This window comes from Cervus canadensis, chromosome 16 (assembly GCF_019320065.1).
Source record: "Cervus canadensis isolate Bull #8, Minnesota chromosome 16, ASM1932006v1, whole genome shotgun sequence".
Lineage (NCBI taxonomy): Eukaryota > Metazoa > Chordata > Mammalia > Artiodactyla > Cervidae > Cervus > Cervus canadensis.
The window spans coordinates 24,602,691-24,627,161 of NC_057401.1; positions in this window are offsets into that span (position 1 = coordinate 24,602,691).

The window sequence follows — 24,471 nt, forward strand, 5'->3', positions numbered from 1 at the left end:
GCAAACATGGGCACAGTATAGGACAGAAATGGTATGGACCTAACAGAAGCAGAAGATATTAAGAAGGGGTGGCAAGAATACACAGAAGAACTATACAAAAAGATCTTCATGACCCAGATAACCACAATGGTGTGATCACTCACCTAGAGTCAGACATCCTGGAATGTGAAGTCAAGTGGGCCTTAGAAAGCATCACTATGAACAAAGCTAGTGGAGGTGATAGAATTCCAGCTGAGCTATTTCAAATCCTGAAAGATGACACTGTGAAAGTGCTGCACTCAATATGCCAGCAAATTTGGAAAACTCAGCAGTGGCCACAGGACTGGAAAAGGTCAGTTTTCATTCCAGTCCCAAAGAAAGGCAATGCCAAGGAATGCTCAAACTACCGCACAATTGCACTCATTTCACATGCTAGTAAAGTAATGCTCATAGTTCTCCAAGCCTAACTTCATCAGTACGTGAATCGTGAACTTCCAGATGTTCAAGCTGGATTTAGAAAAGGCAGAGGAACCAGAGATCAAATTGCCAACATCCACTGGATCATCAAAAAAGCAAGAGAGTTCCAGAAAAACATCTATTTCTGCTTTATTGACTATGCCAAAGCCTTTGACTGTGTGGATCACAATAAACTATGGAAAATTCTGAAAGAAATGGGAATACCAGACCATCTGACCTGCCTCTTGAGAACCCTGTATGCAGGTCAGGAAGCAACAGTTAGAACTGGACATGGAACAACAGACTGGTTCCAAATAGGAAAAGGAGTACAAGGATACAATATCAAGGCTGTATATTGTCACCCTGCTTATTTAAGTTATATGCTGAGTACATCATGAGAAATGCTGGGCTGGAGGAAGCACAAGTGGAATCAAGATTGCCGGGAGAAATATCAATAACCTCAGATATGCAGATGACACCACCCTTATGGCAGAAAGTGAAGAAGAACTAAAGAGCCTCTTGATGAAAGTGAAAGAGGAGACTGAAAAAGTTGGCTTAAACCTCAACATTCAGAAAACTAAGATCATGGTATCCGGTCCCATCACGTCATGGTAAATAGATGGGGAAACAGTGGCAACAGTGGCCGACTTTATTTTTCTGGGCTCCAAAATCACTGCAGATGGTGACTGCAGCCATGAAATTAAAAGAGGCTTACTCCTTGGAAGGAAAGTTATGACCAACCTAGATAGCATATTAAAAAGCAGAGACATTACTTTGCCAACAAAGGTCCATCTAGTCAAGGCTGTGGTTTTTCCAGTGGCCATGTATGGATGTGAGAGTTGGACTATAAAGAAAGCTGAGTGCCGAAGAATTTATGCTTTTGAACTGTGGTGTTGGAGAAGACTCTTGAGAATCCTTTGGACTGCAAGGAGATCCAACCAGTCCACCCTAAAGGAGATCAGTCCTGGGTGTTCATTGGAAGGACTGATGTTGAAGCTGAAATATCAATACTTCGGACACCTGATGTGAAGATTTGACTCATTTGAAAAGACCCTGATCCTGGGAAAGATTGAGGGCAGGAGGAGAAGGGGATGACAGAGGATGAGATGGTTGGATGGCATCACCAACTTGATGGACATGGGTTTGGGTGGACTCTGGGAGTTGGTGATGGACAGGGAGGCCTGGTGTGCTGCGTTTCATGGGGTCGCAAAGAGTCGGACACAACTGAGCCACTGAACTGAACTGAACTGAACTTCATATAATAATATAGACCCATTGTAATGATCTTGTACTGTTGCTTCATGTATGTTGGCAGTTGATCCTCTTAGTTGTCCTTTGTCTGCAGTATCTTTATTTCACCTTCATTCTAGAAGGATACTTTGCTATATATAGAATTCTTGGTTGAGAGTTCTTTTGCTTTTGATATTTCAAAGATCTTGCCCTGTTGTCTTTTGTCTTCCACAGTTTTGGGTGAGAAGTCAGGATAACTTAGGTTTTCTAAGGTTGCTTTCAGTATTTTCCCATTTTATTTGATTTTCAGCATTTTGATGTGTTGACTCTTGGTTTTCTTTGCATTTGTCCTGAACTGGTCTCTTAAATCTGTAGATTTACATCTCTCATCAAATTCGAGAAGTTTTCAACTATTATCTTTTCAGTTTTTTACTTCTCCATTCTCTTCATTTCTTTCTTTGCTTCTGTTAATATGAGCTTGTTATTTTTTTCTTTAACTTGTTGTTTGGAGGATTACATTAATTGATTTTTAAATGTTGGACCAACTTTGCATAACTGATTGTGGTTTATACTACTTTAAGTTCACTATTTTCAATTTCACTAACACAATTCTTCTTTTTCTTTTAAGTTTCTAATATTTATTCTGGCATCAATAAATAAATGTTACATTTACTTTTGTAGTATTTAGATTGCAGTGGCCTGGAAACTGATTTATATGGTCCCCTAGGAGCACTGTGAAGGAGCTTTCTTTCATTCTTTTATTTATTTTTTTTTTATGTTTCTTTTTAAAAAATTAATTTATTTTAATTGGAGGCTAATTACTTTACAATATTGTAGTGATTTTTGCCACACATTGACATGAATCAGCCATGGGTGTACATTTGTTCCCCATCTTGAAACCCCCTCCCACCTCCCTCCCCATCCCATCCCTCAGGGTCATCCCAGTGCACCAGCCCTGAGCACCCTGTCTCATGCATCGAACCTGGGCTGGCGATCTGTTTCATATATGATAATATACATGTTTCAATGCCATTCTCCCATATCATCCCACCCTCACCTTCTCTCACAGAGTCCCAAAGACTGTTGTTTACATCCGTGTCTCTTTTGCTGTCTCGCATATAGGGTCATCGTTGCCATCTTTCTAAATCCCATATATATGCTTTAGTATACTGTATTGGTGTTATTCTTTCTGACTTACTTTACTCTGTATAATAGGCTCCAGTTTCATCCACCTCATTAGAACTGATTCAAATACATTCTTTTTAATGGCTGAGTAATATTCCAGTGTGTATATGTACCACAGCTTTCTTATTCATTCATCTGCTGATGGGCATCTGGGTTGCTTCCATGTCCTGGCTATTATAAACAGTGCTACAATGAACATTGGGGTACACGTGTCTCTTTCAATTCTGGTTTCCTCGGTGTGTGTGCCCAGCAGTGGGATTGCTGGGTCATATGGAAGTTCTATTTCCAGTTTTTTAAGGAATCTCCACACTGTTCTCCATAGTGACTATACTAGTTTGCATTCCCACGAACGGTTTAAGAGGGTTCCCTTTTCTCCACACCCTCTCCAGCATTTATTGTTTGTAGACTTTTTGATAGCAGCCATTCTGACTGGCACAATGGTACCTCATTGTGGTTTTGGTTTGCATTTCTCTGATAATGAGTGATGTTGAGCATCTTTTCATGTGTTTGTTAGCCATCTGTATGTCTTCTTTGGAAAAATGTCTGCCTAGTTCTTTGGCCCAGTTTTTGATTGGGTTGTTTATTTTTCTGGAATTGAGTTGCATCAGCTGCTTGTATATTTTTGAGATTAATTCTTTGTCAGTTGCTTTGTTTGCTATTATTTTCTCCCATTCTGAAGGCTGTCTTTTCACCTTGCTTATAGTTTCCTTTGTTGTGCAAAAGCTTTTAAGTTTAATTAGGTCCCATTTGTTTATTTTTGCTTTTATTTCCATTACTCTGGGAGGTGGGTCATAGAGGATCCTGCTGTGATTTATGTCAGAGAGTGACTAACACAGTTCTTTATCAATTTTATTACAAGCCAATCTTGTGTATTTTTACTTTAAATATTGTGTATTTCAGTCTAAGAATTTCTGTTTCTTTTGTATTTTCTGTTTCTTTCCTGAGATTGTTATCCTTTGGTTGATTTGAAGTATATTTGCCTTTGCCTTATTGAGCCTTGTTAGTTTTTATTTTGGGCTTTCCTGGTGGCTCAGACAGTAAAGAATCCGCTTGCAATGCAGGAGACCTGGGTTTGATCCCTGGGTTGGGAAGTTCCCCTGAAGGAAAGCATGGAACCCACTTCAGTATTCTTGCCTGGAGAGTCCCCATGGACAGAGGAGCCTGGTGGGCTACAGTTCATGGGGTCGCAAAGAGTCAGACACGACTGAGTGACTTAGGCACAGCACAGCAGTCTTTATATTACTCATTTGATAATTCCACCATTTGGTTTAACTCAAGGTTGACTTCTGTTTATCATCTTCTCCCTTGAGAATGAGTCAAATTTCCCTAGTTCTTTTTCTATAATATGTAATTTTGGTTTATATCCTGAATACTGTGAACATTACATTGTGTATACTCTGAATTCTGTTATACTTCTCCAGATATTATTCATGTTTCTGTATTAGCAGATGGTTTACTTGGTTATCTGTAAATAATCAATTATTTTAAGACTATTTTATTGATGTTTTCAATAAACTTTGAGAATAACTTCATCTTTCGTGTGGTATGTGGCAGATTGAGTTTTATTTTTTTAGGTTCAGCTGCAAGTTGCTCTGAGTTTGCCATGCACATTCATAGTTCAGAGGTCAGCAAAAGACTAGGGCCAGTTGGACTTCACTTGTAGTCCAGTGGTTAAGAATTCACCTGCCAGTGCAAGGCTTGTGGGTTCACTCCCTGTTCCAGGAAGATTGTATATGTCATGGGACAACTAAGCTGTGTACCACCAGTTCTGAGCCTGTACTCTAGAGTCCATGAGCTGCAACTACTGAGCCCCTGCATCTTAGAGCCCATGCTCTGCAACAGGAGAAGCCACTGCAGTGAGAAGCCTTCCCACTGTAACTAGAGAGTAGTCCCACTTGCCACAACTAGAGAGTAGCCCCTGCTCACAGTCAAAAGACCCATCATAGCCAAAAAAAAAAAAAAGACTAGGGCAAGTTTGTATACAGACTTTGGTGTATACCTTCTTTCTGTCTTTTTAAAGAATTTCTCCATTTCCCCCCACCCCTATATCTTAGGTTGCTTTGGCTCTGTCCTCTGGTTCTTCAGACAAGAAAGAGGGTTTTCTAACTAAGTTTCAGCCATTCTGTAACATGCAATGACAGCAGCCTGTTCTCAGAGTAAAACCACACAAATAGGCTGTACTGTCTGCCTCTTTCATATTCTAACAGCCTTCCAATATCTGCCTGATCTTAACTGTAGAATTTTGAGGTTGTTGTTCTCCTGTTTTCATTCATCATTTATATTTATTTTCAGGTAGTTTTGTACATATGAACTGTAATCCATCATATTGAAAACAAAACACTTTTCAGTCTCTGAGTTCTATTGCTAGTCTCTAATATGTACCACAGCTCAATGACTTCCAAAAAAACTATGCTTAATTTCTGAAATTCCATTGCCTTACCACTAAAATGGAGTCTTAGATGAACTGAGACATGTAAAATATTAGGCAGCAAAAATAAATATTGATTTTATTTTTCCTGTATCTCTTTCTTCTCTTTCATAGTGAGATTCAGTCTCTAATCAGGTTCAGTCTCTAATCCTGGATTGTCCATGTTTAAAATCCAGGCTGAAACCATAATTTCTGGTAGCATCTCTAGAGTAGAGACTCTTAACTTTTTTTATTCTATTCTATTTAGGTGACACCTCTCCCAACATCTTCAGATAGTGGGAGTAGGTAAGACAGGAGGAAGTTATCTCAAGACAGTAGCTTAAAATTGAACAGTAAGCATCTCTTTTCAAAAATTTATTTATTTTTGGTTTTGCTGCATCTTCATTGCTTCATGGGCTTTTCTCTAGTTGTGGCGAGTGGGCGCTACTCTCTAGCTGTGCTGCGCTGACTTCTCATTGCAGTGATTTCTCTTGTTGAGCCCGGGCTCTAGGCGCAGGGACTCAGTTGTTGCGGCTTCCAGACTGTAGAGCACAGTCAGTGGTTGTGGCGTCTGGGCTTAGTTGCTCCTCAGCATGTGGGATCTTCTTGGACCTGATTGAACCCATATCTTGTGCATTGGCAGGCGGATTCCTTACCACTGAACCACCAAGGAAGTCCCAACATCTCTTTTCTTATAAATCTTTTAGGTATTCCCACCACTCTCCCAATATCATTCCTCCTATCAGAACTCCTCTGTATTGCTCTTCTCCCTTTTTTTAAATTCAGATTTTCTCTAGCTAGTTCTCTGACCTTCCTTATGTATTATTCATTTCATATGCAAAGGAGTTTAGTTATAATCTTGTCTCATTCCCAGTTAATACTCCAAAAGTTTCTTTTTTTTCCCCCACAAATCAAATAGCCATCAAATGTTGGGTTAATTGAACATACCTTTACCCCAATGAAGACTACTGTGACCAACTCTTAAGCAAGGATTTTTGTTGCTTTTTTTTCTTAATTCTCATTACTTTCATCCTAGTAAGGGAGTGAGAATGACGTAGACTGCTTTACAAAATCTTCTTTGTACTTCTGATATCCAATAACGTCTGAGAACTGAAAGTTTTTCTACAAGTTTGGTACAGATGTATTTGGATGCAACACCTAACTGCAACTAATGTGTATCTTTCATTATCAGTTTAGTATAAGCTTTCATGCATGTCGCTACAGAAATATTGATGTGCTTAGTTATAGGGTATTAATATTATATGGTACCATACCTGTATCACCTATCTAAAACCTGAAAATTTATGAATTCTGAAATACATCTTGCCCTAAAAGTTTTGGGTAAGGGGTTATAGACCTATACTATGGAAAAACACTTTAGAATATATTGATGTCATATATTTTATATTGGAAAATTATGTTCCATAAAAGCAATTATTTGGAAGTATATTTACTATTGAGTTACCTAACTCACTACAAATTAAATTCAAACACAATGAAACCAAGCCATCATTAATTCATATTTAAATGTCAAGAAAAGCAGCATTTTCAAAACCACAACCTACTTGTCAGTAACATACATTGATTACCAAAACTGCAGGAATTGAAACTTTCTGCACATTTGCATGCAAAGTATAAAAGTATCAACATTTAAAAAAATTGAATGATAGACTTGATAGAAAAATACGTCCTCAGAAAGCTGTAAGAATGAGTGGATATATCATTTTAGTATCTTTGCTTAGTCCTTTTACTAGATACAAGGCAGTGCCTCCTGGCCATAAGCGGTGTAAAGATGGAAGCCAAAAGAATTTACCTTCTCACTCTTAATGCAGAATTTTCATTTTTATGTTTTATTCTCGACACATTAGAATTATCTGGTAGGCCAGGAACCATACTATTAATATAAAAGTCATCAATCTAGAATCATAGTTATCATGTTGAAGAGGTGGTGGTATTTGGTGGCATGATTGAAGAAGGATGGTAAGAACAAATTTTTCAGCATAACACAGTCATGGAATTAACGTTAAAAAATATAAGGAATATATTCTTTATGACTATGCTTTGATGCACATGCAAATGGCCCAGAAAGCCCCATTTTCCCACTGTTTTATCACAATTACATATGGGTAATTGGGTGTTACCCAAGGGTGGGTGTTTTAAAATGGGTGCAGGAAGGTAAGTTCCACTGTAGCAACAATTGCTATTTAAACCTCTGAGCATTGTATTGACACATCTTTGGGACTATAACTTAAATCACTTAATTACTCTTGGTTAGATGTATATATTTTCATTTTTCTTGGTTTTCTTTTCTTGGATTAGAGTGCTGTATACGTCTTGATCTTTTACTGTTTTCCTAATGACTCTCTCATGTTTCTTTCTTCAAATATTTAATAGCTAGCTCTTTTTGTTCAGGTATTAAATATTACCATCCCTTTTTTTCCTCTTGAACCTTCCTTTATTTTCATCACAACACTTTTTTTCATGACACTTAAAACTATGTTAAATGTTTATTTCCAGTCTGTCATCATATCCTACCGCACGTAGACTCCAAGTAGGAAGTGACCTTGTACCTTCACTCAACTGCTTGTGCAAGAAGGCACTTAATAAATATTTGTTGAATAAATGAATTAATGTGTGAATGAATAGATCAGAATCAAAGCGCAGGAAAATTACAAGTATTTGCAGTGGGTACTAATGTCAGTTTCACTGTTGGTTAACTCTATCTCGGACATTTCAAATATCCAATATACATTTTTAATGTGATATGTTTAGATTTTAACTTAAAGACTTTAAAGCTGGGAGTGATCCTCAAAAACTGAAAATAAAACTACCATTTGGTCTAGCAATTCCACTCCTATGTATATAGACAAAGAAAATAAAATACTAATTCAGAAAAATATATATACCCAAATGTTCATGCCAGTGTTGTTTACACTAGCCAAGATATGGAAGCAACCTCAGTGACCACCAACAGATGAATGGATAAAGAATATGTGGTATGTGTATACACACACACACTGGAATACTACTCAGCCATAAAAAAGAATAAAATTTTGCCATTTGTAGCAACACGGATGGACTTAGAGGGCATTATGCTAAGTAAAATAAGTTAGAGAAAGACAAATACTGTATGTTGTAACTTGCATGTGTAATCTAAAAATAAAACAAATTAATGAATATAACAAAACAGAAATAGACTCAGATATAGAGAACAAACTAGTGGTTACCAGTGGGAAAAGTGAAAGAGGTGGGGGAAGGTAAGGGTAAGGGATTATGAGGTACAAGTGAAAGTCACTCAGTCATGTCTGACTCTTTGGACCCCATGGGATTTACAGTCCCAGGCCAGAATACTGGAGTGGATGGTTTGTTCCCTTCTCCAGGGGATCTTCCCAACCCAGGGATCGAACCCAGGTCTCGCACATTGCAGGCGGGTTCTCTACCAGCTGAGCCACAAGGGAAACCCAAGAATACTGGAGTGGGTAGCCTATCCCTTCTCCAGCGGATCTTCCCAACCCGGGAATCCAGCCCGGGTCTCCTGCATTGCACACAGGTTCTTTTCCAACTGAGCTATCAGGTAAGCCCAGGAGGTCCAAAGTGCTATGTATAAAATAAATAAGCTATAAGGATATACAGAACAGGGAATTTTAAAAAAACAAACAAACCCAGAGTGAATAATGAAAGAAGTGCCCTCTAGCAGTGTCTCAAAAACTACCGTGATTCTTTCAAATGCTTACCTCTTAACAGTATACATCTAAAAATGGCAGTCAACTTATAAGCGTAGCATTCAGAGACATGAAATCTAGTGATTCCCAAGGCTGGCAAAGTATTCCTTCTGTCCTTTTTCTGATTTCTCACTGCAGAAAGCTAGGTAGAGTTGAACTGTGTTCCTGGTTAGTGTAACTAGGGTTGGGCTGATGTCCTGTGGATTAGGACAAGTCATGCCAGTATCAAGATATAGAATATTTTTTAGTGTAAAGGATAAATATGAGCTTCAAGAATAAAGTTTAACCAATGTATTGGTTAAACAATTGAATAAGAATAGGAAATAAAACCAAGGCCAGGAACTTAGTAAGGTGGCTTAGAAAAATTGTTTCAAGAGTCTGTTTCAAGAATCTGACTCATTGCTTTTGTCCACTAAGCTTATGATGCAGGAGGAGATTGAACTGGTGTAAAGGAACAGATTTAAGTATGGCATAAAGACAGATAGATTGAGAGATTTCTCTGGCTGTCCAGTGGTTAAGCCTTCATCTTCCAATGCAGGGGGTGCGGGTTTGATCCCTGGTTAGGGGGCTAAGATCCCACATGCTTTGAGACCAAAAGACCAAAATGTAAAACAGAAACAATATTGTAACAAGTTCAATAAAGACTTTAAAAATGGTCCACATCAAAAATAGTCATAAGAAAGAAGAGATATATTGGAAAGAACACTAAACTTGTCCTCTAGTCCTTAAGATATACAATCTGAGGAAATGATCTAACTTGTTTGAGTATGTTTCTACATTCATAACATGCAAATATATGCTTCAGTGTGTGTGTGTGTGAAAATAAAATAAAATTAATTTCACCTGGTACCTAGAGGATTTGTTAAGGTTGTTGAAAAGTTATGAATGCTAGATCAACACTTAAGGTCTATTCACCTTTAGAAGGATTGCCCTGTTAGCTTAGTGGTAAAGAACCTGCCTGCCAATGCAGGAGATGCAGGTTTGATCCCCTGGGTTGGGAATATCCCCTGGAGAAGGAAATGGCAACCCACTCTGGTATTTTTGCCTGGGAGATCCTGTGGACAGAGGAGCCTGGCAGGCTACAGTCCATGGGGTTGCAAAAAAGTTGGACATGACTTAGCGACTGAACACCACCACCACCACTTTTAAAAAAGCTATATACTTGGAATATAGCCAGGGGTTTTGAGATAACAATCTTTGTGTTTATCGTTATACAAACATATATTGAGTGCCAGTTTTTGTAAAGTACCTTACTAAGTAATCATGACTCAAAGATAAAAGAAATATAATTTAATAGAGAAAGTAAGATATGTATATTACATCGTAAATAACTGCAATTTAAAATAGAAAGTAATTAGTACAAGGAGAGAAGATAAAGGTGCCATACACATTAGAAGACAGAGTAAGAATATCATCTGAGGCTATGTGGAACACAAGAAAGGCAAAATGGAGAGTGAAGTGTGGATGACATTTCGTTTACAAATAAATGTGACACAGGTATATGTTAAATGATAGTTTTATGTATATTTTTTTCTGATCTTTCACGCTAATGTTTTAAAATTTGTGATTCTCTAGTTGTATAATGAATTTTTAAATTTTCTTTTTATTTTTAAAAAATAATTTTTTGCCATTTACAGTCTATAATGTCTCTGTTAAACCTGTGATGATTTGTAAGGAGATCTGAGTGAGCCCAGAATAGTCTTAGCAATGGATTAAATTTTGAGTGGCTTCAATTCTTCGGATAGAAAATGTGAGACTGTCACACTTGAGAACTAGTTTCTCAGCAACATAAACAGTTGGCTTTGGGAACATCTTGTTCTAAAGCAAATGCTCAAAGTATCTTGATTTAAGCAAATTTATTTAGAAAGTGAGTGGGGTTGAATCTTAATCAACTGTTTGATTAAGTTTGACATTATTATGAGAGGGATACTTACTAAAAGGTAAGGCTGCAACTGACAGAGAAGTTCCAAAGGAGAGATTTTTTAAAAATATAGAACATGAAAACTGTTTGAAAGTAAAAGCTAGTGAAGTCATGGAAATTGCTAACCTTTGGAAGACAATTCTGAACTCTTTTTCAGAAAAAAGTTATGTACAACTCAACTACCTTCCTGGGATTTGAATCTCAACCCCTTACTTAGTTGCTTTCAGCTCCCCACAAATATTATTTACTGTCCAATCTTGGACTGAAAAATATAAAAGTCCTGACTTTCTATAATTACAACTTGTACCATCATTTACATGAAAAAATTATACAAAGCTGAATTACTTGGAGTGGAGGGGGGGAACAAGTCTGAATTGTTGAGAAGTTCAAACGCTAGATCTAAAGAAAAGCATTATTTTTCAAAGGCACAGAATACTTTGAATTACCTCAAAACAAAGCTTTATCAAGGTGAGAGAAGGCCTGCTGTGTTTTGGTGAATAGATAAGATGACATTTGAAATAATACGTTAATTGTTTATATGCAAATGAATGCTGTTACATGTGCTTGAAAACGGTTTGGTCTCTTAAGTAGGTCAAGTGTTCCCCCTTGAATCCTTGTTTACATCAGAGAGATTTAACTGACATAATTTGCGTTCTTTACAAATATGGCAAAGGAAGCTGAAGTCAGATAACACAAATTCCAAGTTAATGGAGTTCATATCGATGAGAAGGTGTTCCCTTTTACTTGTGTATTAAAGTTTATAATATTTTGCTGTTCTTTATGAGTTCATAATCTGAATGTATTCTCTGATTGAAAACAATTTTATTGAATATTTGGAATGTTTTACTGAAAAAAAATCTTCAGATGATGTAATATGATGTGGATGCAAGATCCTGAATCATGGCCTCACTCCATCAACATTTAGCTTAATTCTCCCATATTTTAATGGACCAGTTAGACCTAATTGATATCTATAGGACATTTCACCCCAAAACAATCAATTTCACCTTTTTCTCAAGTGCGCACGGAACCTTCTTCAGAATAGATCACATCCTGGGCCATAAATCTAGCCTTGGTAAATTTAAAGGCATGAACATCCAGCTGTGAGGTGTAATGGGCAGAGGCTCTGGGATACTTGAGTCACTACCACGTTCTCTTTTTGACATCTCTGCCCCACCTATATGCCTAAGTTTACTCAAAAGACAAAAAATGGGAGAAACAAGCCAGCACTGAAGTTTCTTTATAAATATTCTTTTATCCTCACTTTACCTCCATGAATGACCTTAAAAATTACCCTAGGTAATGCCAGTCATGCTCCTTGCCATTTGACAAGTGAGGACACTTGTCACAGAACAGGTCTGCAGTGCACACTGTCTTCCTTGGAAATTTTCCCTTGAGTTTTTCCTTTTCTTTTCTTTTTTCGTCGTTGCCCAAATCCTAATGGGATGAGTCCTCACTGCTAGGCTTAGCTGAAGCCAAACTGTAATCTCTTTTCTAGTACAACACATGCAATAACTATATTGTAGCTTTGAGTCAGAATCTGAACCTTCTTGATTTATTAAAAAAAAAAAAGGAAGAAAATTGTTGACTTAAAGATGAACTAGAACTTTATTTTCAGACCAAAGAATAAAATGAAATCGATCCCCTTGGTTTTTCTTTTCTTTACTTCTTTTTTTGGGGGTGATTTCATTGTTAAATAAAACCACTTTATAAATGAAACAAAATCCATGTACAAATGACTGAAATGAATGAACCAAGATTTATCTTCTTTCTTTTTTCACCCAAGGAATTGTTTCTAAGAGATCTTAAGGCTTAAACATGATGCCCTAAAATAACCAGCTAGCAGTTCTGCAAAAAGAAAAGCAAAATAAATACATCTTCTTAGAAGTCAGTTATAATTTCCCTTCCGACTTTTTTTTCTCTTTTGCTTACATGCTCCTTAACCCCTATCCTCCTCTGTCCCCGTTTCACTTCCTTTAGAGTCAAAGATCTGGGAAAAAAGTTGCCTGGTAAAGCCTCTGGTCCCCTTTCCTTGGCAGCTGACATGCCACTTGAAATATTCCTCATGCAGATAACTTAAGGAAACTGGTGAATTAATACCTTAAAATGACATTGATCCACAGTGAGTGAGTGAAGTGAGTGAAAGTCACTCAGTCATGTCCGACTCTTTGCCACCCTATGGACTATACCATCCATGGAATTGTCCAGGCCAGAGTACTGGAGTGGGTAGCTTTTCCTTTCTCCAGGGGATCTTCCCAACCCAAGGATGGAACACAGGTCTCCTGCATTGCAGGCGAATTCTTTACCAGCTGAGCCACAAGGGAAGCCCAAAATAATTGCTGCTAATAGGTCTGGTTTTGTGGTGGATTTAATACATTAGAAATAAATTGTACCTAAATTTGAAGAGAATGATTCAAGCTTGACCTGATTTCCTCTGATTTCTTTTCAAGGAGTGAGTAGTTTGCTTCCTAGAAAGTTTGTATTTTTCTTACGTTTATGGACTTTTAGATTATCCTTGATATTTAGCTATGAGCCTGCCCCTGGTGCCACAACCTTCATGGCTAGTATGGACAAATTAAGCCCTTTGTTTAATTATCCTCTGGTTACAGATTTGGAGGGACTGGTCAATCTTGGCAGTAAGTAGTATGATCTTTTTGATTTCGGTCACAGAGGACTTAGGTCTAGAAAGATCATTGTCTGAGGCTTGTAATCTTGATGAGTTTTTCTATATCTTTTCTGATCTATAATATGTTTTTCTGACTTTTGAGATTAGTGCCATCTGACCACTGGTTCACATGATTAGGTTCTAATGCTTGCATCTAACTCCAACTCCTGACTTCTAGTTATTTCTCTTCATAAACTGAGTAACACAATATACTGGAGATGGAAACATTGAGAAGGAATTTGCTTCTGGTCAAGACCATGGTACTTCCTTCTCAGAGGACCTTTACAAGTAAGTTTATTTATGAATTCAGATTTTAGATAATCAGCCTCACTAAGAGATCAAGAAATTAATTTTTTTGTTGTTGTTTTTCAATGGAAAAAAAACAGTGAAATTTCAGAAATAAACACTTTACTATTTTTCCTGAATATTTCCAGCTTTCTCCCTGTAACCTGTCGCTTGAAGTCCTAGTCAGATTTGAGGAGGGCACTTTTTTTTTTTAAATAAACTTTTGATCTTAGAATATTAATAGTTTTAGATTTATGAAAGAGTTGCAAAAATACTATAGAGAGTTCCTCTATACCTGGCACCCACCTTCCCCTATTAGCATTACTACAGTATAATAATCACAACTAATGAACCAATATTGAGACATTATTATTAACTAAAGTCCATATTTTATTTGGATTTCCTTAGGTTTTTGATAATGTTCTTTTTCTGTTCCAGGGTCCCATCCAGGATTCCACATTACATTTAGTCCTTACATCTCTTTTGGATTCTCTAGGCTGTGACAATTTCTCAGACTTTTCGTTTTTTGATGATCTTGGCAGTTTTGAGGAGTATTATTAGTCAGATATTTTGTAGCGTATCCTTCAGTTTGGGTTTGTCCAATGATTTCCTCCTGACGAGGTTGGAGGTATGGGTTGTTTGGAGGAAAACCAGAGCGATAAAGTGCTATTTTTAGCACCTCATATCAGGTACATTCCATTAAAGTTATTTATCGCTGATGATGCAAACTCTTATCACCTGGCCAAGGTTCAGTTCCGTTTAGTCGCTCAGTCGTCTCCAACTCCTTGCGACCCCATGAATCGCAGCACGCCAGGCCTCCCTGTCCCTTACTGAAACTCATGTCCATCAAGTCGGTGATGCCATCCAGCCATCTCTTCCTCTGTTGTCCCCTTCTCCTCCTGCCCCCAATCCCTCCCAGCATCAGGGTCTTCTCCAATGAGTAACTCTTTTCATGAGGTGGCCAAAGTATTGGAGATTCAGCTTCAGCGCCAGTCCTTCCAATGAACACCCAGGACTGATCTCCTTTAGGATGGACTGGTTGGATCTCCTTGCAGTCCAAGGGACTCTCAAGAGTCTTCTCCAACACCACAGTTCAAAAGCATCAATTCTTCAGTGCTCAGCTTTCTTCACAGTCCAACTCTCACATCCACACATGACCACTGGAAAAACCATAGCCTTGACCAGACGGACCTTTGTTGGCAAAGTAATGTCTCTGCTTTTTAATATGCTACTAGGTTGGTCATAACTTTCCTTCCAAGGAGTAAGTGTCTTTTAATTTCATGGCTGCAATCACCATCTGCAGTGATTTTGGACCCCCCCAAAATAAAGTCTGATACAGTTTCCACTGTTTCCCCATCTATTTGCCATGAAGTGATGGGACCGGATGCCATGATCTTAGTTTTCTGAATGTTGAGCTTTAAGCCAACTTTTTCACTCTAATCTCTCATCAGGAGGCTTTTTAGTTCCTCTTCACTCTCTGCCATAAGGGTGGTGTCATCTGCATATCTGAGGTTATTGATATTTCTCCTGGCAATCTTGATTCCAGCTTGTGCTTCTTCTAGTCCAGTGTTTCTCATGATGTACTCTGCATATAAGTTAAACAAGCAGGGTGACAATATACAGCCTTGAAGTACTCCTTTCCTATTTGGAACCAGTCTGTTGTTCCATGTCCAGTTCTAACTGTTGCTTCCTGACCTGCTGGCTAAGGTAGCATTTGTCAAGTTTCTCCATGGAAAAGTATTCTTTATTCACCCTTGCGATTCTGTACTCTTTTGGAAGCCACTGTGTATACATCCTACACTTAAGAGATAGGGAGTTATGCTCCACTTCTTTGAGGGTGCAGTATCTATGTAAATTATTAGGAGCTTTGCATGAGAGATTTGCATGTTCTTTTACTGTTATCTATTTAATATCATTATGGACCCAGAATGCTTATTTTATCCTTTGGGTTTTAATCCAATACCACTTTATTACTCAAGTTGTTCTAATTTGGTTCTTCCAGTTGGCTTTTATGTTCCATTGACATAATCCTATCATACAGGTTTGTGTTTTGGGGTACTTCCTTACTTTCTGAAGCTGCAAGGTGCTCCAGACTTATCTTTTATTCCTTGTTTCAACTCTAGGGTCATCCTTTTCTCCAAAGGGTTTTGGTTCTTTTTAGGATGGCACTAGAAACTGTCATCCTGGGTGCTGACTGGTGGGGCACAGTTTTGACATTTTATTTTAGAAGCTGACCTAGAAGGACTCTGACATGGTGGTAGTACTGAAACACATCAGTTCATATAACTTTTATTTCTTGAATAACTGGATTCCAATGTCTATTTTGAATCTTTTGGTAAAAAAGTTAAAACAATATTCAGGAAGGAAAGTGCCTCCATTTAAAAATCCACAGTGGCTATATGCCACATGTCCTATCTGACTTGATGGCTGCTGCTGCTGCTGCTGCTAAGTCGCTTCAGTCATGTCTGTCTCTGTGCGACCCCATGGATGGCAGCCCACCCGGCTCCGCCGTCCCTGGGATTATCCAGGCAGGAACACTGGAGTGGGTTGCCATTTCCTTCTCCAATGCATGAAAGTGAAAAGTGAAAGTTAAGCCGCTCAGTTGTGTCCCCATGGACTACAGCCTACCAGGCTCCTCCGTCCATGGGATTTTCCAGGCAAGAGTACTGGAGTGGGTTGCCATTGCCTTCTCCAGACTGATGGCAGTGTGTACTTTTTTGGTTGATGTAGCATATTTATTTGATAAATTCCTTCTCATCAGTTAATACCTGTATTAAATTATACAAATGTCACTAATGAATTATCTTTCTGGGATGAGGAGATGGTATAATTTTTTGCATATATATAAATAGGTGCTTTAAATATTTCAATAAGACATTTCAGGTTAAGAAAAATAACGAAAGTAATGAAATAGACTTCTATCTATCCCAACCCAGCTTAAGAAATAAAACTTTTCAGATATCACTGTCTTCTCCCCTTGATGAATGTAACCATGATCTTGAATTTTTATGCATGAGTGCAACTCAAGATCATGGTTTAATGCCTTTAAAACTCAAGACATCAACATAACTGTGTCTTGAGTTTTTATACATGGTCCTTAAAAAATATGTAGTGTTGTTTTGTGTATTTTAACTTTATATCAATGTTCACATAACATCTACAGTTTCACCCTTTTTTCTACTTAACTATATATATTTGATATTTTCCATATTGTATTAGTTTATTCATCTTCATGGCTATAATTTAATTGTATGAAAATAGGGTAATTTTTTCATTCATTCTCTTGTTGATGATGCTCATTAAGGATATTTCTAATTTTTTTTATTAATACAAACACTGGTGTAGTGAACAACCTTGGGGACACATTCTTATTTGGAATTAACATACCAAAGTCTTTCCTCATTGTTGCTGTCATTAAGCATATATGTAATGTTGGTAATGCACTGATAATAATTTCATGATTTCTACATTATTCTGATGTAAATAGTCTTGTTTAATGAGATCCTTGATATTGACAATATTTTTATTCATTCAAATATGGAGATAATATGGTGGTCCAGTCATAACTTTGACATTTAAATCACTTACCTTATAGTAGGACTTTTCAAGCTGGCAATCAAAAATCATTTGTAATTAAATCCTATTAGTGGGATACACATACACCCATGTGCACACACACACACACACGTATTTACAGTTGGTCCTTATTATTTGTGGATTTCATATTTGTGAATTTGCCTCTTCCCTAAAATTGATCTGTAACCCCAAAACCAATGCTAATGCTGCTTTTACAGTCATTTGGAGTCATGCAGAGAACAAAAAAAATTTGGATTTGCCAATGGAACATGCTCCTGACTGAGATCAAACCAGGCAATACCCTACCTTTAATCATCTTCATTTTTGTTTCAGCTCTCATACTATAAACAAGTATTCTTTTTGCAGTCTGTTTAGCACAACATTTTTTTTTTTTGCATTTTCATTGGTGATTTCAATGTTTCAGATGGCCCCCAAGCATGTAGTTCCTGAGGCAACAAGGCTGTGGTGTGCCATGTGGAGAAAATAGGTTCCTGTGTAGATAAGCTGTCCGGGCATGAGTCAGTGCTGTCTGCCCGAGTTCAGTGGTAATGAATCAACAATACCTGTTAAATTAGATGATTTTGGACAGAAATATACATAAAATAAGGTTGTGTTTTGATTGGTTGATGAAAATATAGTAACCAAGAGAAATTAATGTTTTATTTTCCCTGGAAGCAGTGGTTTAGTGCTTGTTGAATCAGTGTTCCCAATGACATTGGAGAACACTTTATAGAATTGACTATATAGTTTATAACAGAAAATACCAGAATATGTTTCATATTGTGGGTAAAAGTTCTATTATGTGATGTTTTATTTCAGATATGTATGTATAGATGTGAATATGTATGTCTGTGTTCCTGAGAAATTATGTAGAACTATTCAAAATTTATGTAAAATAGATTTCTTACTCTTGTTCATGGAAGAATATTTCAAGTCACTGGTCTGTGATGATTTTGAGTGGTAGAATTTAAGTTTAAGTTTGGATTGATTATGTACACTGATGAAACTAGAGGTCACCTATGTTGATTTGTATAAATTATTTAACAAAAAATATAAATCACTACATTGCAAAATTCCAAATAATTTTCTATAAATAATAGCTCCTTTTTCAAGAGATGTTGAAAAATGATTAAATCTGTAAACAGTCTTCAATTCAGCTAAATTTCTCTGGGTTCTGCAGCAGCTCAGGCTGGTACATCTTAAAGCTTCTAAATTTCTAAAGTGTCAAGATCACACCAGGATTTCACTGCAGGTCTGTAGTGCTCCAAGTTAAAGGGACATATAGTTCTCCTGAGAGGAGCTCGAAAGAGTTTTTCCACTTGATTTCTTATGTAAGAATACAGCCCTGGAAAAACACAATCAAGGAAAAGAAAAGGGGACGATTATATGAGCTACTTGATGTTGCTCATATAAGAATAGTCTACTTGATGTTGATAATTGGCAGTGTTCTGGTGAAGCTGTTAGTGAGTGTTTGGAGCTTATCAAATGTTATTCATTTCAACACTTGGAGTCAATAAAACTTAAATTATGCAAACATTCTTTGGATCTCATCATTGAATCTCATGTTTCCTTATTATCTCCTCTTTAATGTCCAATACTAATAGCTGTTAAAAGAGAGTTTGTTGTAAACTACTTCAATAGAAAGCCTAATGTCTTTAGATTGCCTTAATAAAGACTGAAAAATAATCTCTAAAACTGGCACTGTGGATATAATGGAAACAGACATGACTTGAAATTTGTATGTGATCAGTTACATTCTCTTCATTTCAGTTCAGTTCAGTCGCTCAGTCGTGTCTGACTCTTTGCGACTCCATGAATCGTAGCACACCAGGCCTCCCTGTCCATCACCAACTCCCGGAGTTTACTCAAACTCATGTCCGTCGAGTCAGTGATGCCATCCAGCCATCTCATCCTCTGTTGTCCCCTTCTCCTCCTGCCCCCAATCTCTCCCAGCATCAGGGTCTTTTCCAATGAGTCAACTCTTCGCATGAGGTGGCCAAAGTATTGGAGTTTCAGCTTCAGCATCAGTCCTTCCAATGAACACCCAGGACTGATCTCCTTTAGAATGGACTGGTTGGATCTCCTTGCAGTCCAAGGGACTCTCAAGAGTCTTCTCCAACACCAGAGTTCAAAAGCATCAATTCTTCAGTGCTCAGCTTTCTTCACAGTCCAACTCTCACATCCACACATGACCACTGGAAAAACCATAGCCTTGACCAGACGGACCTTTGTTGGCAAAGTAATGTCTCTGCTTTTTAATGTGCTATCTAGGTTGGTCATAACTTTCCTTCCAAGGAGTAAGTGTCTTTTAATTTCATGGCTGCAATCACCGTCTGCAGTGATTTTGGAGCCCCCAAAAATAAAGTCTGACACTGTTTCCACTGTTTCCCCATCTACATCCTCTTACATCACCTAAATTTGCTTTATTCATAATGTGTTTCAGCTCTTCATAAAAAACTGCCAAAATATTAATAATGCAAGTTTTTGAAGACTTGCTTCATTGTATTACATTGTATCATCTTTGGCTTCATCTTTAAACTTTAGTTTTTATGTTTCTGCTTAGGTAGAAAATTCTTTCCCTGAGGGGTTGTCATTTACACCATCAGTGAGTAGGTGTGAAGGGATACAGTAGACTCTCCGTAAATTATATTAGCCAGTTGGTGACTGCAGCCATGGAATTTTAAAAGAAGCTTGTTCCTTGGAAGAAAAGCTATGACAAACCTAGACAGCATATTAAAAAGCAGAGACATTACTTTACCGACAAAGGTCCATCTAGTCAAAGTTATGGTTTTTCCAGTAGTCATATATGGATGTGAGAGTTGGACCATAAAGAAAGTTGAGCACCAAAGAATTGATGCTTTTGATCTGTGGTGTTGGAGAAGACTTGAGAGTTCCTTGGACAGCAAGGAGATCCAACCAGTCCATTCTAAAGGAATCAGTCCTGAATATTCATTGGAAGGACTGATGCTGAAGCTGAAATTCCAATACTTTGGCCACCTGTTGTGAAGTACTGATTCATTGGAAAAGACCTGATGCTGGGAAAGATTGAGGGCAGGAGGAGAAGGGGATGACAGAAGATGAAATGGTTGGATGGCATCACCAACTCAATGGACATGAGTTTGAGCAAGCTCCCAGAGTTGGTGATGGACAGGGAAGCCTGGTGTGCTGCAGTCCATGGCGTCTCAAAGAGTCGGACACGACTGAGCCACTGAACTGAGTGTCCTTTCTGCTGGAATTCCTGACTTCCTCTGGTGTTGATTGGTCCTTGATGAGCTTTGATTCTTAATTGGTCTCCACCAAGATGAGGGATGGGCTTCCCTGGTGGCTCAGATGGTAAGGAGTCTGCCTGCAATACAGTGAGACCTGGGTTTGGTCCCTAGGTTGGGAAAGTCCTCTGGAGGAGGAAATGGCAACCCACTCCAGTATTCTCGCCTTGAGAATTCCATGGACAGAGGAGCCTGGCGAACTACATACAGTACATGGGGTTGCAAAGAGTCAGACACCACTGAACGATGGACACTTTCACTTTTCAAGATGGGAAATAGTCCATTTTACTGCTGTTTTAACATTAGATTGTTGTCCACAGAGTCTGGTAAAGACCAACTGAGCTTCTCTTAAAACCAGTTTTCTCACTGGAGGTTTCAGTGATTTCTGTAGACTTAAACCTGGGTCCCCTATGTTCTTTGAGGAGATAAACCTTTTTGAGTTGATAGCTCTTGTTAAACTTTGTGTATTTTGAGCAGGTGCCTCTCATTCTAAAGAGCTGTGGCTAAAGAATGATTTTGAAATATCCATTTTTAACTCTTCCTTCCTGGCTGCCTTACTTACCAGATGGCTTAAAGGTATTGCTGTGTCATTGTTGTGCATTCACTCAGTGAGACTCTGACCTTAGATTTACCTCAAAGCACTCAAGCGAGAGGAAGTAGTTAAGTGGGAGTGAGAGCAAACAAATAGGCCCACATGCCTTATATGTTTACTATAATCACCTGCTTAAATGGAGGCAGCTAGGAATTGTTTCTGCATTCATGAAAAAGATATATCTGATGATATCTAATAGCAAAAGTAATTCTGGCAAGGAACGGTGGCTGCCTTAGGCAGACAAACCGAGTGTCTAGGGTAAAGGAGGGAGGAAGAGGGAAACATATTTCACTGAACACACTTTTGGGCTTTGTGCAGTGTTTGTGTATTATCTATTCAAAACTAGAAAATACAAAAGAGGTGGCTATAAATAAGTCAGAGAGAAGGGAAAGGACACAGTAATTCTGCCTAATTACTTTTGACTAAAAAGGAAGAATGAGCATGCTGGTTTTTAGGAGAACTTTATTTGTTGTTGTTATTGTGGTTTGGCTTCTGACGTGTTTGCAACTTTTCAGAACTTAAGGTAAACCTCTGGGTGGATACTTGGATGAACTTTTCTGCAGATACAATTTAAGGCAAGGGCTTGGCTTTTGCTCACATGCAACATCAAGACAATATGCCATTTTGAATCTCAGGTTTCAGTGGACATTTATCATAGAATCAGAGAGTAATATATCTTTCTTCCCCTTTTTACCAATAAAAAAGCTAGTGCTGAGGGGCCACACCAAGAAACAGTCAAAGTTACAGAGGCCTGGAAGAGCTGTGTGTGTGCCATGTTGGGACTCTTTCCCCTATATAGTTGTATGTGGTGATTTACTCCAGTAGGAGCTATTTGGTGAATGCAAGCATACTTAAAGGCAGAATTTGTTGTCAGTGTCAGGGAGGCCCAAAGATTATATGTGATAAAGTGTTTCAAGTTAATAAAAGTCATAATGAGATAGTGGAACAATGTAAAATGCTGTCTATCTTCATTTTACCACTGGGGTGGAAATTTACATGGCAATGGCACTAGTGGTAAAGAATCCACCTACCAGTGCAGGAGATGTAAGAGATGTGTTTGATCCCTGGATCAGGAACATCCCCTGGAGAAGGAATGGTTCTTGCCTGAGAAATTCCATGGACAGAGGAGCTTGGCAGACTACAGTTCATGGTGTTGCAAGCGTCGATCACGACTTAATGACTAAACCACCAAACCAGTTTATATATCCCAACTTAGGAAGAAAACCAAGCCCCAAAAGAATCTTAGAGTTGGGCTTTTAAATCTTATTTTTTGGATTTCAGTTAGCCTATCGACCATCTACTCAGTACTTCCACACTGATCTGCTTAAAGTCAATTTCAAATTCTAACATGTTGGTTGAAATTCACCTTGAAAACTATAGTATACTGTTGGAGGAAGGCTGTTAGTTTGCTGTTGGATGAGATCTGAAAAAGAAAGGTGGCAGTGGAGTGCAAGGTCTAGGAAGAGAGTGTGCCGTCGATCAGTGCTTCTTCCTTTCTTGGTCCCCCACTCTCTTTTGGTGACAGATAGCCTTGGTGAATGTCTGCATTCTCAAACATCCATGAGTTTTGGCTTGCAGATTCTCTTTCCCACAAAGCTTGTAGAATTTTTCTTTCTTGCCAGGTCATAGAAAAAGATGTATATCATATGTTATTTCTTTTTCCCAGAAGAAACTAGTAGTATACACAGTAGGCAAGCCTTAAATGAAATAGTAGTAGTAGTGTTAGTCGCTAGTCATGTCTGACTCTTTGCGACCGCATGGACTGTAGCCTGCCATTGTCCTCTGTCCATGGAATTCTCCAGGCAAGAATACTGGAGTGGGTTGCCATTCCCTTCTCCAGAGGGTCTTCCCGACCCAGGGATTGAACCAGGGTCTCCTGTGTTGCAGGCAGATTCTTTACCATCTGAGCTACAAGGAAGTCCTACTAAATGAAGAGCTACTTCATTTAAAATGGAAGGATAGTACACAGTCACGTTGAGCTTTCTTTTGTGATCTAAATCATATACTGTTGATGTTGGTTTTCATATGAATGCTAGGAAAGGAATTTAAGGAAGGAAGAAGGCTAAAATGTCCTAGCACTTTTGCAAAAATGACTCAAATAAACTGTTAAAAAATAGAGACAGACATCATTTGAACATTTGATATTATGGAATTGTCATTAATTGTTTTATTTGGCATAATGATATCGTGGCTATTTTTAAAGTGTAATTATTAGAGATATATGCTGAAATATTTGATATGATATTTGATATTTGCTTTGAAATAATATGTAGTAGAAGGGTGTGTATGGGTGTAGAGAAGTAGAGGGGTGTATGGGTGAGCTAAGATTTAATCAGTGATTGATACTTGTTGAAGCTGACTCCTGGGTATTTGAGAGTTTGTTATTAATTCTGTCTACTTTCGCTGGCATTTAAAACTTTTTGTAATAAAAAACTAAAAAAAGAAAGTGAGAGTTTTAAAATGCTCCATAGATAACATGTGATTTTCTTCTCCCTGCTATGCTATCAAATCAGGTCTTGGACCTGAACAGAGAGAGGAACAAGATCAGGCTGGTTATTGGAGGGTGTAATTGTATAATGTGTGTGTGTGTGTGTGTGTGTAGCCTTGTATTTAGTTATATGTGTGTATAGATCATTGATTAAGTGAAAAATTTAAAATATGTATCACAGCTTGACAGTGTATATGCACTGTTTTTAGATTAATGTATTGAATTACACTTCTTGTTCCTTTTATTGGTTATGTGCAATAGCTATATAATAGCACTTGAGATGTGAAATTATCTTCAATTCTCATTTACTAGCTGTTGCATCAGCAGATTTGCAGGTAAACATCACTACTTACATTTAACCACTGAAAAAAGTTTTAGGAAAGATGAATAACTTTTCTAATATTCATTGAGTTAGTAGCATAAGCAGAAAATGAGACCCTGTTAGTGATATTTTTAGCCTTCAGTTTACCAATCTTCATGTTATCCTAACATTCCCATGAGTTTTAGTCACAATTTTTGTTTTTTACTATAACAAAATCAAATACTTTAAAACTTAGGCATCGTGGAACAAGTTCAGATAATGAAGCGCCAATTGGATTTTGGCACCATTCCTTGCATATTTGTCATCAAGAGTCAAAAGTAATAGGAAAGAAATTAGGCAGATAAAAGCAGTTTGGTTTCACAGGAATGGAATTGACG